The sequence below is a fragment of the Conger conger genome, chromosome 6, assembly GCF_963514075.1.
Source record: "Conger conger chromosome 6, fConCon1.1, whole genome shotgun sequence".
Classification (NCBI taxonomy): domain Eukaryota; kingdom Metazoa; phylum Chordata; class Actinopteri; order Anguilliformes; family Congridae; genus Conger; species Conger conger.
This window is the reverse complement of record NC_083765.1, coordinates 64,765,860-64,784,682: the sequence shown is the minus strand read 5'-3', so window position 1 is coordinate 64,784,682 and position 18,823 is coordinate 64,765,860. Positions and strand designations below refer to the sequence as shown.

At 45.0% G+C, this 18,823-nt stretch overlaps 10 non-coding genes across 10 annotated transcripts; all 10 read right to left on the bottom strand.

Annotated features, from left to right (window-relative positions):
- Positions 1–808: 808 nt before the first annotated feature.
- Positions 809–879, bottom strand: trnag-ccc (transfer RNA glycine (anticodon CCC)). The gene has a single exon. It is a non-coding gene; the product is annotated as a tRNA-Gly (tRNA).
- A 1,847-nt stretch (positions 880–2,726) lies between these two features.
- On the bottom strand, positions 2,727–2,797 carry trnag-ccc (transfer RNA glycine (anticodon CCC)). The gene has a single exon. It is a non-coding gene; the product is annotated as a tRNA-Gly (tRNA).
- A 1,849-nt stretch (positions 2,798–4,646) lies between these two features.
- On the bottom strand, positions 4,647–4,717 carry trnag-ccc (transfer RNA glycine (anticodon CCC)). Its single transcript has one exon. It is a non-coding gene; the product is annotated as a tRNA-Gly (tRNA).
- Positions 4,718–6,564: 1,847 nt separating this feature from the next.
- trnag-ccc (transfer RNA glycine (anticodon CCC)) lies at positions 6,565–6,635 on the bottom strand. The gene has a single exon. It is a non-coding gene; the product is annotated as a tRNA-Gly (tRNA).
- A 2,325-nt stretch (positions 6,636–8,960) lies between these two features.
- On the bottom strand, positions 8,961–9,031 carry trnag-ccc (transfer RNA glycine (anticodon CCC)). Its single transcript has one exon. It is a non-coding gene; the product is annotated as a tRNA-Gly (tRNA).
- Positions 9,032–10,878: 1,847 nt separating this feature from the next.
- trnag-ccc (transfer RNA glycine (anticodon CCC)) lies at positions 10,879–10,949 on the bottom strand. Its single transcript has one exon. It is a non-coding gene; the product is annotated as a tRNA-Gly (tRNA).
- Positions 10,950–11,836: 887 nt separating this feature from the next.
- Positions 11,837–11,907, bottom strand: trnag-ccc (transfer RNA glycine (anticodon CCC)). Its single transcript has one exon. It is a non-coding gene; the product is annotated as a tRNA-Gly (tRNA).
- Positions 11,908–14,232: 2,325 nt separating this feature from the next.
- trnag-ccc (transfer RNA glycine (anticodon CCC)) lies at positions 14,233–14,303 on the bottom strand. The gene has a single exon. It is a non-coding gene; the product is annotated as a tRNA-Gly (tRNA).
- A 1,847-nt stretch (positions 14,304–16,150) lies between these two features.
- Positions 16,151–16,221, bottom strand: trnag-ccc (transfer RNA glycine (anticodon CCC)). The gene has a single exon. It is a non-coding gene; the product is annotated as a tRNA-Gly (tRNA).
- A 1,847-nt stretch (positions 16,222–18,068) lies between these two features.
- Positions 18,069–18,139, bottom strand: trnag-ccc (transfer RNA glycine (anticodon CCC)). The gene has a single exon. It is a non-coding gene; the product is annotated as a tRNA-Gly (tRNA).
- Between the last annotated feature and the right edge of the window lie 684 nt (positions 18,140–18,823).

Genomic DNA, 18,823 nt, shown 5'->3' with positions numbered 1-18,823 from the left:
AGAATGACATAAAACATTCCCAGAAAGGGAATCCATGGCTAACAATTGGGGAGAATGCACAGAAGCAAAACGACTTGACCATTATGGAAATAAGCAACATAAAAAAGAACAGTCTATTTTCAAGTTGCAGATGGCACACTTAAGTAATCCAATGGCACAACCTGGATTATGTACAGGCAAAGCAGTTCATTGGAGATTGCGAAAGAGCAGAGGAGTACAGAAAGGGCTTTGAAACGTTCCAAATGTCTGGATATTTCAACACAGCCAACATTAAGGTACGTCTGGCAAAGAGAAGAAGCGGCAGCAGCCCAAAAGGGAACAGGACCCTTGCGCCAGCCCGGAATCGAACGCAGGTCGCAAGAAGGGGAATCTAACATGATACCCCAACACCACTAGCACACACCAAGGGCAATTTTTATGCCTCCTAATAATGGGATGAGCCTGAAAACCAGACCACAATCTGTTGACAAAGGACTAGAGAGAATGACATAAAACATTCCCAGAAAGGGAATCCATAGCTAACAATTGGGGAGAATGCACAGAAGCAAAACGACTTGACCATTATGGAAATAAGCAACATAAAAAAGAACAGTCTATTTTCAAGTTGCAGATGGCACACTCAAGTAATCCAATGGCACAACCTGGATTATGTCCAGGCAAAGCAGTTGATTGGAGATTGCGATAGAGCAGAGGAGTACAGAAAGGGCTTTGAAACGTTCCAAATGTCCGGATATTTCAACACAGCCAACAGTAAGGTAAGTCTGGCAAAGAGAAGAAGCGGCAGCAGCCCCAAATGGAACAAGACCCTTGCGCCAGCTGGGAATCGAACCCAGGTCGCAAGAATGGGAATCTTGCATGATACCCCTACACCACTGGCACACAGAGTGGCCATGGTTTATGCCTCCTAATAAAGGGATGAGTCTGAAAACCAGACCACAATCTGTTGACAAAGGACGAGAGAATGACATGAAACATTCCCAGAAAGGGAATCCATAGCTAACAATTGGGGAGAATGCACAAAAACAAAACGACTTGACCATTAAGGAAAGAAGCAGCATAAAAAAGAACAGTCTATTTTCACATTTCAGATGGCACACTCAAGTACTCCAATGGCACAACCTGGATTATCTAGAGGCAATGCAGTTCATTGGAGATTGCGATACAGCAGAGGAGTACAGAAAGGGCTTTGAAACGTTCCAAATGTCCGGATATTTCAACACAGCCAACATTAAGGTACGTCTGGCAAAGAGAAGAAGCGGCAGCAGCCCAAAAGGCAACAGGACCCTTGCGCCAGCACGGAATCGAACCCGGGTCGCAAGAATGGGAATCTTGCATGATACCCCTACACCACTGGCACACAGAGTGGCCATGGTTTATGCCTCCTAATAAAGGGATGAGTCTGAAAACCAGACCACAATCTGTTTTCAAAGGACAAGAGAGAATGACATGAAACATTCCCAGAAACGGAATCCATAGCTAACAATTAGGGAGAATGCACAGAAACAAAACGACTTGACCATTAAGGAAAGAAGCAGCATAAAAAAGAACAGTCTATTTTCACATTTCAGATGGCACACTCAAGTACTCCAATGGCACAACCTGGATTATCTAGAGGCAATGCAGTTCATTGGAGATTGCGATAGAGCAGAGGAGTACAGAAAGGGCTTTGAAACGTTCCAAATGTCCGGATATTTCAACACAGCCAACATTAAGGTACGTCTGGCAAAGAGAAGAAGCGGCAGCAGCCCAAAAGGGAACCAGACCCGTGCGCCAGCCAGGAATCGAACGCGGGTCGCAAGAAGAGGAATCTAACATGATACCCCAACACCATTAGCACACACCAAGGGCAATTTTTATGCCTCCTAATAATGGGATGAGCCTGAAAACCAGACCACAATCTGTTGACAAAGGACTAGAGAGAATGACATAAAACATTCCCAGAAAGGGAATCCATGGCTAACAATTGGGGAGAATGCACAGAAGCAAAACGACTTGACCATTATGGAAATATACAACATAAAAAAGAACAGTCTATTTTCAAGTTGCAGATGGCACACTTAAGTAATCCAATGGCACAACCTGGATTATGTACAGGCAAAGCAGTTCATTGGAGATTGCGATAGAGCAGAGGAGTACAGAAAGGGCTTTGAAACGTTCCAAATGTCCGGATATTTCAACACAGCCAACATTAAGGTACGTCTGGCAAAGAGAAGAAGCGGCAGCAGCCCAAAAGGGAACAGGACCCTTGCGCCAGCCCGGAATCGAACGCAGGTCGCAAGAAGGGGAATCTAACATGATACCCCAACACCACTAGCACACACCAAGGGCAATTTTTATGCCTCCTAATAATGGGATGAGCCTGAAAACCAGACCACAATCTGTTGACAAAGGACTAGAGAGAATGACATAAAACATTCCCAGAAAGGGAATCCATAGCTAACAATTGGGGAGAATGCACAGAAGCAAAACGACTTGACCATTATGGAAATAAGCAACATAAAAAAGAACAGTCTATTTTCAAGTTGCAGATGGCACACTCAAGTAATCCAATGGCACAACCTGGATTATGTCCAGGCAAAGCAGTTGATTGGAGATTGCGATAGAGCAGAGGAGTACAGAAAGGGCTTTGAAACGTTCCAAATGTCCGGATATTTCAACACAGCCAACAGTAAGGTAAGTCTGGCAAAGAGAAGAAGCGGCAGCAGCCCCAAATGGAACAAGACCCTTGCGCCAGCTGGGAATCGAACCCAGGTCGCAAGAATGGGAATCTTGCATGATACCCCTACACCACTGGCACACAGAGTGGCCATGGTTTATGCCTCCTAATAAAGGGATGAGTCTGAAAACCAGACCACAATCTGTTGACAAAGGACGAGAGAATGACATGAAACATTCCCAGAAAGGGAATCCATAGCTAACAATTGGGGAGAATGCACAAAAACAAAACGACTTGACCATTAAGGAAAGAAGCAGCATAAAAAAGAACAGTCTATTTTCACATTTCAGATGGCACACTCAAGTACTCCAATGGCACAACCTGGATTATCTAGAGGCAATGCAGTTCATTGGAGATTGCGATACAGCAGAGGAGTACAGAAAGGGCTTTGAAACGTTCCAAATGTCCGGATATTTCAACACAGCCAACATTAAGGTACGTCTGGCAAAGAGAAGAAGCGGCAGCAGCCCAAGAGGCAACACAGGACCCTTGCGCCAGCCCGGAATCGAACCCGGGTCACAAGAATGGGAATCTTGCATGATACCCCTACACCACAGGCACACAGAGTGGCCATGGTTTATGCCTCCTAATAAAGGGATGAGTCTGAAAACCAGACCACAATCTGTTTTCAAAGGACAAGAGAGAATGACATGAAACATTCCCAGAAACGGAATCCATAGCTAACAATTAGGGAGAATGCACAGAAACAAAACGACTTGACCATTAAGGAAAGAAGCAGCATAAAAAAGAACAGTCTATTTTCACATTTCAGATGGCACACTCAAGTACTCCAATGGCACAACCTGGATTATCTAGAGGCAATGCAGTTCATTGGAGATTGCGATAGAGCAGAGGAGTACAGAAAGGGCTTTGAAACGTTCCAAATGTCCGGATATTTCAACACAGCCAACATTAAGGTACGTCTGGCAAAGAGAAGAAGCGGCAGCAGCCCAAAAGGGAACCAGACCCTTGCGCCAGCCAGGAATTGAACGCGGGTCGCAAGAAGAGGAATCTAACATGATACCCCAACACCATTAGCACACACCAAGGGCAATTTTTATGCCTCCTAATAATGGGATGAGCCTGAAAACCAGACCACAATCTGTTGACAAAGGACTAGAGAGAATGACATAAAACATTCCCAGAAAGGGAATCCATGGCTAACAATTGGGGAGAATGCACAGAAGCAAAACGACTTGACCATTATGGAAATAAGCAACATAAAAAAGAACAGTCTATTTTCAAGTTGCAGATGGCACACTTAAGTAATCCAATGGCACAACCTGGATTATGTACAGGCAAAGCAGTTCATTGGAGATTGCGAAAGAGCAGAGGAGTACAGAAAGGGCTTTGAAACGTTCCAAATGTCTGGATATTTCAACACAGCCAACATTAAGGTACGTCTGGCAAAGAGAAGAAGCGGCAGCAGCCCAAAAGGGAACAGGACCCTTGCGCCAGCCCGGAATCGAACGCAGGTCGCAAGAAGGGGAATCTAACATGATACCCCAACACCACTAGCACACACCAAGGGCAATTTTTATGCCTCCTAATAATGGGATGAGCCTGAAAACCAGACCACAATCTGTTGACAAAGGACTAGAGAGAATGACATAAAACATTCCCAGAAAGGGAATCCATAGCTAACAATTGGGGAGAATGCACAGAAGCAAAACGACTTGACCATTATGGAAATAAGCAACATAAAAAAGAACAGTCTATTTTCAAGTTGCAGATGGCACACTCAAGTAATCCAATGGCACAACCTGGATTATGTCCAGGCAAAGCAGTTGATTGGAGATTGCGATAGAGCAGAGGAGTACAGAAAGGGCTTTGAAACGTTCCAAATGTCCGGATATTTCAACACAGCCAACAGTAAGGTACGTCTGGCAAAGAGAAGAAGCGGCAGCAGCCCCAAATGGAACAAGACCCTTGCGCCAGCTGGGAATCGAACCCAGGTCGCAAGAATGGGAATCTTGCATGATACCCCTACACCACTGGCACACAGAGTGGCCATGGTTTATGCCTCCTAATAAAGGGATGAGTCTGAAAACCAGACCACAATCTGTTGACAAAGGACGAGAGAATGACATGAAACATTCCCAGAAAGGGAATCCATAGCTAACAATTGGGGAGAATGCACAAAAACAAAACGACTTGACCATTAAGGAAAGAAGCAGCATAAAAAAGAACAGTCTATTTTCACATTTCAGATGGCACACTCAAGTACTCCAATGGCACAACCTGGATTATCTAGAGGCAATGCAGTTCATTGGAGATTGCGATACAGCAGAGGAGTACAGAAAGGGCTTTGAAACGTTCCAAATGTCCGGATATTTCAACACAGCCAACATTAAGGTACGTCTGGCAAAGAGAAGAAGCGGCAGCAGCCCAAAAGGCAACAGGACCCTTGCGCCAGCACGGAATCGAACCCGGGTCGCAAGAATGGGAATCTTGCATGATACCCCTACACCACTGGCACACAGAGTGGCCATGGTTTATGCCTCCTAATAAAGGGATGAGTCTGAAAACCAGACCACAATCTGTTTTCAAAGGACAAGAGAGAATGACATGAAACATTCCCAGAAACGGAATCCATAGCTAACAATTAGGGAGAATGCACAGAAACAAAACGACTTGACCATTAAGGAAAGAAGCAGCATAAAAAAGAACAGTCTATTTTCACATTTCAGATGGCACACTCAAGTACTCCAATGGCACAACCTGGATTATCTAGAGGCAATGCAGTTCATTGGAGATTGCGATAGAGCAGAGGAGTACAGAAAGGGCTTTGAAACGTTCCAAATGTCCGGATATTTCAACACAGCCAACATTAAGGTACGTCTGGCAAAGAGAAGAAGCGGCAGCAGCCCAAAAGGGAACCAGACCCGTGCGCCAGCCAGGAATCGAACGCGGGTCGCAAGAAGAGGAATCTAACATGATACCCCAACACCATTAGCACACACCAAGGGCAATTTTTATGCCTCCTAATAATGGGATGAGCCTGAAAACCAGACCACAATCTGTTGACAAAGGACTAGAGAGAATGACATAAAACATTCCCAGAAAGGGAATCCATGGCTAACAATTGGGGAGAATGCACAGAAGCAAAACGACTTGACCATTATGGAAATATACAACATAAAAAAGAACAGTCTATTTTCAAGTTGCAGATGGCACACTTAAGTAATCCAATGGCACAACCTGGATTATGTACAGGCAAAGCAGTTCATTGGAGATTGCGATAGAGCAGAGGAGTACAGAAAGGGCTTTGAAACGTTCCAAATGTCCGGATATTTCAACACAGCCAACATTAAGGTACGTCTGGCAAAGAGAAGAAGCGGCAGCAGCCCAAAAGGGAACAGGACCCTTGCGCCAGCCCGGAATCGAACGCAGGTCGCAAGAAGGGGAATCTAACATGATACCCCAACACCACTAGCACACACCAAGGGCAATTTTTATGCCTCCTAATAATGGGATGAGCCTGAAAACCAGACCACAATCTGTTGACAAAGGACTAGAGAGAATGACATAAAACATTCCCAGAAAGGGAATCCATAGCTAACAATTGGGGAGAATGCACAGAAGCAAAACGACTTGACCATTATGGAAATAAGCAACATAAAAAAGAACAGTCTATTTTCAAGTTGCAGATGGCACACTCAAGTAATCCAATGGCACAACCTGGATTATGTCCAGGCAAAGCAGTTGATTGGAGATTGCGATAGAGCAGAGGAGTACAGAAAGGGCTTTGAAACGTTCCAAATGTCCGGATATTTCAACACAGCCAACAGTAAGGTAAGTCTGGCAAAGAGAAGAAGCGGCAGCAGCCCCAAATGGAACAAGACCCTTGCGCCAGCTGGGAATCGAACCCAGGTCGCAAGAATGGGAATCTTGCATGATACCCCTACACCACTGGCACACAGAGTGGCCATGGTTTATGCCTCCTAATAAAGGGATGAGTCTGAAAACCAGACCACAATCTGTTGACAAAGGACGAGAGAATGACATGAAACATTCCCAGAAAGGGAATCCATAGCTAACAATTGGGGAGAATGCACAAAAACAAAACGACTTGACCATTAAGGAAAGAAGCAGCATAAAAAAGAACAGTCTATTTTCACATTTCAGATGGCACACTCAAGTACTCCAATGGCACAACCTGGATTATCTAGAGGCAATGCAGTTCATTGGAGATTGCGATACAGCAGAGGAGTACAGAAAGGGCTTTGAAACGTTCCAAATGTCCGGATATTTCAACACAGCCAACATTAAGGTACGTCTGGCAAAGAGAAGAAGCGGCAGCAGCCCAAGAGGCAACAGGACCCTTGCGCCAGCCCGGAATCGAACCCGGGTCGCAAGAATGGGAATCTTGCATGATACCCCTACACCACTGGCACACAGAGTGGCCATGGTTTATGCCTCCTAATAAAGGGATGAGTCTGAAAACCAGACCACAATCTGTTGACAAAGGACGAGAGAATGACATGAAACATTCCCAGAAACGGAATCCATAGCTAACAATTAGGGAGAATGCACAGAAACAAAACGACTTGACCATTAAGGAAAGAAGCAGCATAAAAAAGAACAGTCTATTTTCACATTTCAGATGGCACACTCAAGTACTCCAATGGCACAACCTGGATTATCTAGAGGCAATGCAGTTCATTGGAGATTGCGATACAGCAGAGGAGTACAGAAAGGGCTTTGAAACGTTCCAAATGTCCGGATATTTCAACACAGCCAACATTAAGGTACGTCTGGCAAAGAGAAGAAGCGGCAGCAGCCCAAAAGGCAACAGGACCCTTGCGCCAGCCCGGAATCGAACCCGGGTCGCAAGAATGGGAATCTTGCATGATACCCCTACACCACAGGCACACAGAGTGGCCATGGTTTATGCCTCCTAATAAAGGGATGAGTCTGAAAACCAGACCACAATCTGTTTTCAAAGGACAAGAGAGAATGACATGAAACATTCCCAGAAACGGAATCCATAGCTAACAATTAGGGAGAATGCACAGAAACAAAACGACTTGACCATTAAGGAAAGAAGCAGCATAAAAAAGAACAGTCTATTTTCACATTTCAGATGGCACACTCAAGTACTCCAATGGCACAACCTGGATTATCTAGAGGCAATGCAGTTCATTGGAGATTGCGATAGAGCAGAGGAGTACAGAAAGGGCTTTGAAACGTTCCAAATGTCCGGATATTTCAACACAGCCAACATTAAGGTACGTCTGGCAAAGAGAAGAAGCGGCAGCAGCCCAAAAGGGAACCAGACCCTTGCGCCAGCCAGGAATTGAACGCGGGTCGCAAGAAGAGGAATCTAACATGATACCCCAACACCATTAGCACACACCAAGGGCAATTTTTATGCCTCCTAATAATGGGATGAGCCTGAAAACCAGACCACAATCTGTTGACAAAGGACTAGAGAGAATGACATAAAACATTCCCAGAAAGGGAATCCATGGCTAACAATTGGGGAGAATGCACAGAAGCAAAACGACTTGACCATTATGGAAATAAGCAACATAAAAAAGAACAGTCTATTTTCAAGTTGCAGATGGCACACTTAAGTAATCCAATGGCACAACCTGGATTATGTACAGGCAAAGCAGTTCATTGGAGATTGCGAAAGAGCAGAGGAGTACAGAAAGGGCTTTGAAACGTTCCAAATGTCTGGATATTTCAACACAGCCAACATTAAGGTACGTCTGGCAAAGAGAAGAAGCGGCAGCAGCCCAAAAGGGAACAGGACCCTTGCGCCAGCCCGGAATCGAACGCAGGTCGCAAGAAGGGGAATCTAACATGATACCCCAACACCACTAGCACACACCAAGGGCAATTTTTATGCCTCCTAATAATGGGATGAGCCTGAAAACCAGACCACAATCTGTTGACAAAGGACTAGAGAGAATGACATAAAACATTCCCAGAAAGGGAATCCATAGCTAACAATTGGGGAGAATGCACAGAAGCAAAACGACTTGACCATTATGGAAATAAGCAACATAAAAAAGAACAGTCTATTTTCAAGTTGCAGATGGCACACTCAAGTAATCCAATGGCACAACCTGGATTATGTCCAGGCAAAGCAGTTGATTGGAGATTGCGATAGAGCAGAGGAGTACAGAAAGGGCTTTGAAACGTTCCAAATGTCCGGATATTTCAACACAGCCAACAGTAAGGTAAGTCTGGCAAAGAGAAGAAGCGGCAGCAGCCCCAAATGGAACAAGACCCTTGCGCCAGCTGGGAATCGAACCCAGGTCGCAAGAATGGGAATCTTGCATGATACCCCTACACCACTGGCACACAGAGTGGCCATGGTTTATGCCTCCTAATAAAGGGATGAGTCTGAAAACCAGACCACAATCTGTTGACAAAGGACGAGAGAATGACATGAAACATTCCCAGAAAGGGAATCCATAGCTAACAATTGGGGAGAATGCACAAAAACAAAACGACTTGACCATTAAGGAAAGAAGCAGCATAAAAAAGAACAGTCTATTTTCACATTTCAGATGGCACACTCAAGTACTCCAATGGCACAACCTGGATTATCTAGAGGCAATGCAGTTCATTGGAGATTGCGATACAGCAGAGGAGTACAGAAAGGGCTTTGAAACGTTCCAAATGTCCGGATATTTCAACACAGCCAACATTAAGGTACGTCTGGCAAAGAGAAGAAGCGGCAGCAGCCCAAAAGGCAACAGGACCCTTGCGCCAGCACGGAATCGAACCCGGGTCGCAAGAATGGGAATCTTGCATGATACCCCTACACCACTGGCACACAGAGTGGCCATGGTTTATGCCTCCTAATAAAGGGATGAGTCTGAAAACCAGACCACAATCTGTTTTCAAAGGACAAGAGAGAATGACATGAAACATTCCCAGAAACGGAATCCATAGCTAACAATTAGGGAGAATGCACAGAAACAAAACGACTTGACCATTAAGGAAAGAAGCAGCATAAAAAAGAACAGTCTACTTTCACATTTCAGATGGCACACTCAAGTACTCCAATGGCACAACCTGGATTATCTAGAGGCAATGCAGTTCATTGGAGATTGCGATAGAGCAGAGGAGTACAGAAAGGGCTTTGAAACGTTCCAAATGTCCGGATATTTCAACACAGCCAACATTAAGGTACGTCTGGCAAAGAGAAGAAGCGGCAGCAGCCCAAAAGGGAACCAGACCCGTGCGCCAGCCAGGAATCGAACGCGGGTCGCAAGAAGAGGAATCTAACATGATACCCCAACACCATTAGCACACACCAAGGGCAATTTTTATGCCTCCTAATAATGGGATGAGCCTGAAAACCAGACCACAATCTGTTGACAAAGGACTAGAGAGAATGACATAAAACATTCCCAGAAAGGGAATCCATGGCTAACAATTGGGGAGAATGCACAGAAGCAAAACGACTTGACCATTATGGAAATATACAACATAAAAAAGAACAGTCTATTTTCAAGTTGCAGATGGCACACTTAAGTAATCCAATGGCACAACCTGGATTATGTACAGGCAAAGCAGTTCATTGGAGATTGCGATAGAGCAGAGGAGTACAGAAAGGGCTTTGAAACGTTCCAAATGTCCGGATATTTCAACACAGCCAACATTAAGGTACGTCTGGCAAAGAGAAGAAGCGGCAGCAGCCCAAAAGGGAACAGGACCCTTGCGCCAGCCCGGAATCGAACGCAGGTCGCAAGAAGGGGAATCTAACATGATACCCCAACACCACTAGCACACACCAAGGGCAATTTTTATGCCTCCTAATAATGGGATGAGCCTGAAAACCAGACCACAATCTGTTGACAAAGGACTAGAGAGAATGACATAAAACATTCCCAGAAAGGGAATCCATAGCTAACAATTGGGGAGAATGCACAGAAGCAAAACGACTTGACCATTATGGAAATAAGCAACATAAAAAAGAACAGTCTATTTTCAAGTTGCAGATGGCACACTCAAGTAATCCAATGGCACAACCTGGATTATGTCCAGGCAAAGCAGTTGATTGGAGATTGCGATAGAGCAGAGGAGTACAGAAAGGGCTTTGAAACGTTCCAAATGTCCGGATATTTCAACACAGCCAACAGTAAGGTAAGTCTGGCAAAGATAAGAAGCGGCAGCAGCCCCAAATGGAACAAGACCCTTGCGCCAGCTGGGAATCGAACCCAGGTCGCAAGAATGGGAATCTTGCATGATACCCCTACACCACTGGCACACAGAGTGGCCATGGTTTATGCCTCCTAATAAAGGGATGAGTCTGAAAACCAGACCACAATCTGTTGACAAAGGACGAGAGAATGACATGAAACATTCCCAGAAAGGGAATCCATAGCTAACAATTGGGGAGAATGCACAAAAACAAAACGACTTGACCATTAAGGAAAGAAGCAGCATAAAAAAGAACAGTCTATTTTCACATTTCAGATGGCACACTCAAGTACTCCAATGGCACAACCTGGATTATCTAGAGGCAATGCAGTTCATTGGAGATTGCGATACAGCAGAGGAGTACAGAAAGGGCTTTGAAACGTTCCAAATGTCCGGATATTTCAACACAGCCAACATTAAGGTACGTCTGGCAAAGAGAAGAAGCGGCAGCAGCCCAAAAGGCAACAGGACCCTTGCGCCAGCCCGGAATCGAACCCGGGTCGCAAGAATGGGAATCTTGCATGATACCCCTACACCACTGGCACACAGAGTAGCCATGGTTTATGCCTCCTAATAAAGGGATGAGTCTGAAAACCAGACCACAATCTGTTGACAAAGGACGAGAGAGAATGACATAAAACATTCCCAGAAAGGGAATCCATAGCTAACAATTGGGGAGAATGCACAGAAGCAAAACGACTTGACCATTATGGAAATAAGCAACATAAAAAAGAACAGTCTATTTTCAAGTTGCAGATGGCACACTCAAGTAATCCAATGGCACAACCTGGATTATGTCCAGGCAAAGCAGTTGATTGGAGATTGCGATAGAGCAGAGGAGTACAGAAAGGGCTTTGAAACGTTCCAAATGTCCGGATATTTCAACACAGCCAACAGTAAGGTAAGTCTGGCAAAGAGAAGAAGCGGCAGCAGCCCCAAATGGAACAAGACCCTTGCGCCAGCTGGGAATCGAACCCAGGTCGCAAGAATGGGAATCTTGCATGATACCCCTACACCACTGGCACACAGAGTGGCCATGGTTTATGCCTCCTAATAAAGGGATGAGTCTGAAAACCAGACCACAATCTGTTGACAAAGGACGAGAGAATGACATGAAACATTCCCAGAAAGGGAATCCATAGCTAACAATTGGGGAGAATGCACAAAAACAAAACGACTTGACCATTAAGGAAAGAAGCAGCATAAAAAAGAACAGTCTATTTTCACATTTCAGATGGCACACTCAAGTACTCCAATGGCACAACCTGGATTATCTAGAGGCAATGCAGTTCATTGGAGATTGCGATACAGCAGAGGAGTACAGAAAGGGCTTTGAAACGTTCCAAATGTCCGGATATTTCAACACAGCCAACATTAAGGTACGTCTGGCAAAGAGAAGAAGCGGCAGCAGCCCAAAAGGCAACAGGACCCTTGCGCCAGCCCGGAATCGAACCCGGGTCGCAAGAATGGGAATCTTGCATGATACCCCTACACCACTGGCACACAGAGTGGCCATGGTTTATGCCTCCTAATAAAGGGATGAGTCTGAAAACCAGACCACAATCTGTTGACAAAGGACGAGAGAATGACATGAAACATTCCCAGAAACGGAATCCATAGCTAACAATTAGGGAGAATGCACAGAAACAAAACGACTTGACCATTAAGGAAAGAAGCAGCATAAAAAAGAACAGTCTATTTTCACATTTCAGATGGCACACTCAAGTACTCCAATGGCACAACCTGGATTATCTAGAGGCAATGCAGTTCATTGGAGATTGCGATACAGCAGAGGAGTACAGAAAGGGCTTTGAAACGTTCCAAATGTCCGGATATTTCAACACAGCCAACATTAAGGTACGTCTGGCAAAGAGAAGAAGCGGCAGCAGCCCAAAAGGCAACAGGACCCTTGCGCCAGCCCGGAATCGAACCCGGGTCGCAAGAATGGGAATCTTGCATGATACCCCTACACCACAGGCACACAGAGTGGCCATGGTTTATGCCTCCTAATAAAGGGATGAGTCTGAAAACCAGACCACAATCTGTTTTCAAAGGACAAGAGAGAATGACATGAAACATTCCCAGAAACGGAATCCATAGCTAACAATTAGGGAGAATGCACAGAAACAAAACGACTTGACCATTAAGGAAAGAAGCAGCATAAAAAAGAACAGTCTATTTTCACATTTCAGATGGCACACTCAAGTACTCCAATGGCACAACCTGGATTATCTAGAGGCAATGCAGTTCATTGGAGATTGCGATAGAGCAGAGGAGTACAGAAAGGGCTTTGAAACGTTCCAAATGTCCGGATATTTCAACACAGCCAACATTAAGGTACGTCTGGCAAAGAGAAGAAGCGGCAGCAGCCCAAAAGGGAACCAGACCCTTGCGCCAGCCAGGAATCGAACGCGGGTCGCAAGAAGAGGAATCTAACATGATACCCCAACACCATTAGCACACACCAAGGGCAATTTTTATGCCTCCTAATAATGGGATGAGCCTGAAAACCAGACCACAATCTGTTGACAAAGGACTAGAGAGAATGACATAAAACATTCCCAGAAAGGGAATCCATGGCTAACAATTGGGGAGAATGCACAGAAGCAAAACGACTTGACCATTATGGAAATAAGCAACATAAAAAAGAACAGTCTATTTTCAAGTTGCAGATGGCACACTTAAGTAATCCAATGGCACAACCTGGATTATGTACAGGCAAAGCAGTTCATTGGAGATTGCGATAGAGCAGAGGAGTACAGAAAGGGCTTTGAAACGTTCCAAATGTCCGGATATTTCAACACAGCCAACATTAAGGTACGTCTGGCAAAGAGAAGAAGCGGCAGCAGCCCAAAAGGGAACAGGACCCTTGCGCCAGCCCGGAATCGAACGCAGGTCGCAAGAAGGGGAATCTAACATGATACCCCAACACCACTAGCACACACCAAGGGCAATTTTTATGCCTCCTAATAATGGGATGAGCCTGAAAACCAGACCACAATCTGTTGACAAAGGACTAGAGAGAATGACATAAAACATTCCCAGAAAGGGAATCCATAGCTAACAATTGGGGAGAATGCACAGAAGCAAAACGACTTGACCATTATGGAAATAAGCAACATAAAAAAGAACAGTCTATTTTCAAGTTGCAGATGGCACACTCAAGTAATCCAATGGCACAACCTGGATTATGTCCAGGCAAAGCAGTTGATTGGAGATTGCGATAGAGCAGAGGAGTACAGAAAGGGCTTTGAAACGTTCCAAATGTCCGGATATTTCAACACAGCCAACAGTAAGGTAAGTCTGGCAAAGAGAAGAAGCGGCAGCAGCCCCAAATGGAACAAGACCCTTGCGCCAGCTGGGAATCGAACCCAGGTCGCAAGAATGGGAATCTTGCATGATACCCCTACACCACTGGCACACAGAGTGGCCATGGTTTATGCCTCCTAATAAAGGGATGAGTCTGAAAACCAGACCACAATCTGTTGACAAAGGACGAGAGAATGACATGAAACATTCCCAGAAAGGGAATCCATAGCTAACAATTGGGGAGAATGCACAAAAACAAAACGACTTGACCATTAAGGAAAGAAGCAGCATAAAAAAGAACAGTCTATTTTCACATTTCAGATGGCACACTCAAGTACTCCAATGGCACAACCTGGATTATCTAGAGGCAATGCAGTTCATTGGAGATTGCGATACAGCAGAGGAGTACAGAAAGGGCTTTGAAACGTTCCAAATGTCCGGATATTTCAACACAGCCAACATTAAGGTACGTCTGGCAAAGAGAAGAAGCGGCAGCAGCCCAAAAGGCAACAGGACCCTTGCGCCAGCCCGGAATCGAACCCGGGTCGCAAGAATGGGAATCTTGCATGATACCCCTACACCACTGGCACACAGAGTGGCCATGGTTTATGCCTCCTAATAAAGGGATGAGTCTGAAAACCAGACCACAATCTGTTTTCAAAGGACAAGAGAGAATGACATGAAACATTCCCAGAAACGGAATCCATAGCTAACAATTAGGGAGAATGCACAGAAACAAAACGACTTGACCATTAAGGAAAGAAGCAGCATAAAAAAGAACAGTCTATTTTCACATTTCAGATGGCACACTCAAGTACTCCAATGGCACAACCTGGATTATCTAGAGGCAATGCAGTTCATTGGAGATTGCGATAGAGCAGAGGAGTACAGAAAGGGCTTTGAAACGTTCCAAATGTCCGGATATTTCAACACAGCCAACATTAAGGTACGTCTGGCAAAGAGAAGAAGCGGCAGCAGCCCAAAAGGGAACCAGACCCTTGCGCCAGCCAGGAATCGAACGCGGGTCGCAAGAAGAGGAATCTAACATGATACCCCAACACCATTAGCACACACCAAGGGCAATTTTTATGCCTCCTAATAATGGGATGAGCCTGAAAACCAGACCACAATCTGTTGACAAAGGACTAGAGAGAATGACATAAAACATTCCCAGAAAGGGAATCCATGGCTAACAATTGGGGAGAATGCACAGAAGCAAAACGACTTGACCATTATGGAAATAAGCAACATAAAAAAGAACAGTCTATTTTCAAGTTGCAGATGGCACACTTAAGTAATCCAATGGCACAACCTGGATTATGTACAGGCAAAGCAGTTCATTGGAGATTGCGATAGAGCAGAGGAGTACAGAAAGGGCTTTGAAACGTTCCAAATGTCCGGATATTTCAACACAGCCAACATTAAGGTACGTCTGGCAAAGAGAAGAAGCGGCAGCAGCCCAAAAGGGAACAGGACCCTTGCGCCAGCCCGGAATCGAACGCAGGTCGCAAGAAGGGGAATCTAACATGATACCCCAACACCACTAGCACACACCAAGGGCAATTTTTATGCCTCCTAATAATGGGATGAGCCTGAAAACCAGACCACAATCTGTTGACAAAGGACTAGAGAGAATGACATAAAACATTCCCAGAAAGGGAATCCATAGCTAACAATTGGGGAGAATGCACAGAAGCAAAACGACTTGACCATTATGGAAATAAGCAACATAAAAAAGAACAGTCTATTTTCAAGTTGCAGATGGCACACTCAAGTAATCCAATGGCACAACCTGGATTATGTCCAGGCAAAGCAGTTGATTGGAGATTGCGATAGAGCAGAGGAGTACAGAAAGGGCTTTGAAACGTTCCAAATGTCCGGATATTTCAACACAGCCAACAGTAAGGTAAGTCTGGCAAAGAGAAGAAGCGGCAGCAGCCCCAAATGGAACAAGACCCTTGCGCCAGCTGGGAATCGAACCCAGGTCGCAAGAATGGGAATCTTGCATGATACCCCTACACCACTTGCACACAGAGTGGCCATGGTTTATGCCTCCTAATAAAGGGATGAGTCTGAAAACCAGACCACAATCTGTTGACAAAGGACGAGAGAATGACATGAAACATTCCCAGAAAGGGAATCCATAGCTAACAATTGGGGAGAATGCACAAAAACAAAACGACTTGACCATTAAGGAAAGAAGCAGCATAAAAAAGAACAGTCTATTTTCACATTTCAGATGGCACACTCAAGTACTCCAATGGCACAACCTGGATTATCTAGAGGCAATGCAGTTCATTGGAGATTGCGATACAGCAGAGGAGTACAGAAAGGGCTTTGAAACGTTCCAAATGTCCGGATATTTCAACACAGCCAACATTAAGGTACGTCTGGCAAAGAGAAGAAGCGGCAGCAGCCCAAAAGGCAACAGGACCCGTGCGCCAGCCCGGAATCGAACCCGGGTCGCAAGAATGGGAATCTTGCATGATACCCCTACACCACTGGCACACAGAGTGGCCATGGTTTATGCCTCCTAATAAAGGGATGAGTCTGAAAACCAGACCACAATCTGTTTTCAAAGGACAAGAGAGAATGACATGAAACATTCCCAGAAACGGAATCCATAGCTAACAATTAGGGAGAATGCACAGAAACAAAACGACTTGACCATTAAGGAAAGAAGCAGCATAAAAAAGAACAGTCTATTTTCACATTTCAGATGGCACACTCAAGTACTCCAATGGCACAACCTGGATTATCTAGAGGCAATGCAGTTCATTGGAGATTGCGATAGAGCAGAGGAGTACAGAAAGGGCTTTGAAACGTTCCAAATGTCCGGATATTTCAACACAGCCAACATTAAGGTACGTCTGGCAAAGAGAAGAAGCGGCAGCAGCCCAAAAGGGAACCAGACCCTTGCGCCAGCCAGGAATCGAACGCGGGTCGCAAGAAGAGGAATCTAACATGATACCCCAACACCATTAGCACACACCAAGGGCAATTTTTATGCCTCCTAATAATGGGATGAGCCTGAAAACCAGACCACAATCTGTTGACAAAGGACTAGAGAGAATGACATAAAACATTCCCAGAAAGGGAATCCATGGCTAACAATTGGGGAGAATGCACAGAAGCAAAACGACTTGACCATTATGGAAATAAGCAACATAAAAAAGAACAGTCTATTTTCAAGTTGCAGATGGCACACTTAAGTAATCCAATGGCACAACCTGGATTATGTACAGGCAAAGCAGTTCATTGGAGATTGCGATAGAGCAGAGGAGTACAGAAAGGGCTTTGAAACGTTCCAAATGTCCGGATATTTCAACACAGCCAACATTAAGGTACGTCTGGCAAAGAGAAGAAGCGGCAGCAGCCCAAAAGGGAACAGGACCCTTGCGCCAGCCCGGAATCGAACGCAGGTCGCAAGAAGGGGAATCTAACATGATACCCCAACACCACTAGCACACACCAAGGGCAATTTTTATGCCTCCTAATAATGGGATGAGCCTGAAAACCAGACCACAATCTGTTGACAAAGGACTAGAGAGAATGACATAAAACATTCCCAGAAAGGGAATCCATAGCTAACAATTGGGGAGAATGCACAGAAGCAAAACGACTTGACCATTATGGAAATAAGCAACATAAAAAAGAACAGTCTATTTTCAAGTTGCAGATGGCACACTCAAGTAATCCAATGGCACAACCTGGATTATGTCCAGGCAAAGCAGTTGATTGGAGATTGCGATAGAGCAGAGGAGTACAGAAAGGGCTTTGAAACGTTCCAAATGTCCGGATATTTCAACACAGCCAACAGTAAGGTAAGTCTGGCAAAGAGAAGAAGCGGCAGCAGCCCCAAATGGAACAAGACCCTTGCGCCAGCTGGGAATCGAACCCAGGTCGCAAGAATGGGAATCTTGCATGATACCCCTACACCACTGGCACACAGAGTGGCCATGGTTTATGCCTCCTAATAAAGGGATGAGTCTGAAAACCAGACCACAATCTGTTGACAAAGGACGAGAGAATGACATGAAACATTCCCAGAAAGGGAATCCATAGCTAACAATTGGGGAGAATGCACAAAAACAAAACGACTTGACCATTAAGGAAAGAAGCAGCATAAAAAAGAACAGTCTATTTTCACATTTCAGATGGCACACTCAAGTACTCCAATGGCACAACCTGGATTATCTAGAGGCAATGCAGTTCATTGGAGATTGCGATACAGCAGAGGAGTACAGAAAGGGCTTTGAAACGTTCCAAATGTCCGGATATTTCAACACAGCCAACATTAAGGTACGTCTGGCAAAGAGAAGAAGCGGCAGCAGCCCAAAAGGCAACAGGACCCTTGCGCCAGCCCGGAATCGAATCCGGGTCGCAAGAATGGGAATCTTGCATGATACCCCTACACCACTGGCACACAGAGTGGCCATGGTTTATGCCTCCTAATAAAGGGATGAGTCTGAAAACCAGACCACAATCTGTTTTCAAAGGACAAGAGAGAATGACATGAAACATTCCCAGAAACGGAATCCATAGCTAACAATTAGGGAGAATGCACAGAAACAAAACGACTTGACCATTAAGGAAAGAAGCAGCATAAAAAAGAACAGTCTATTTTCACAT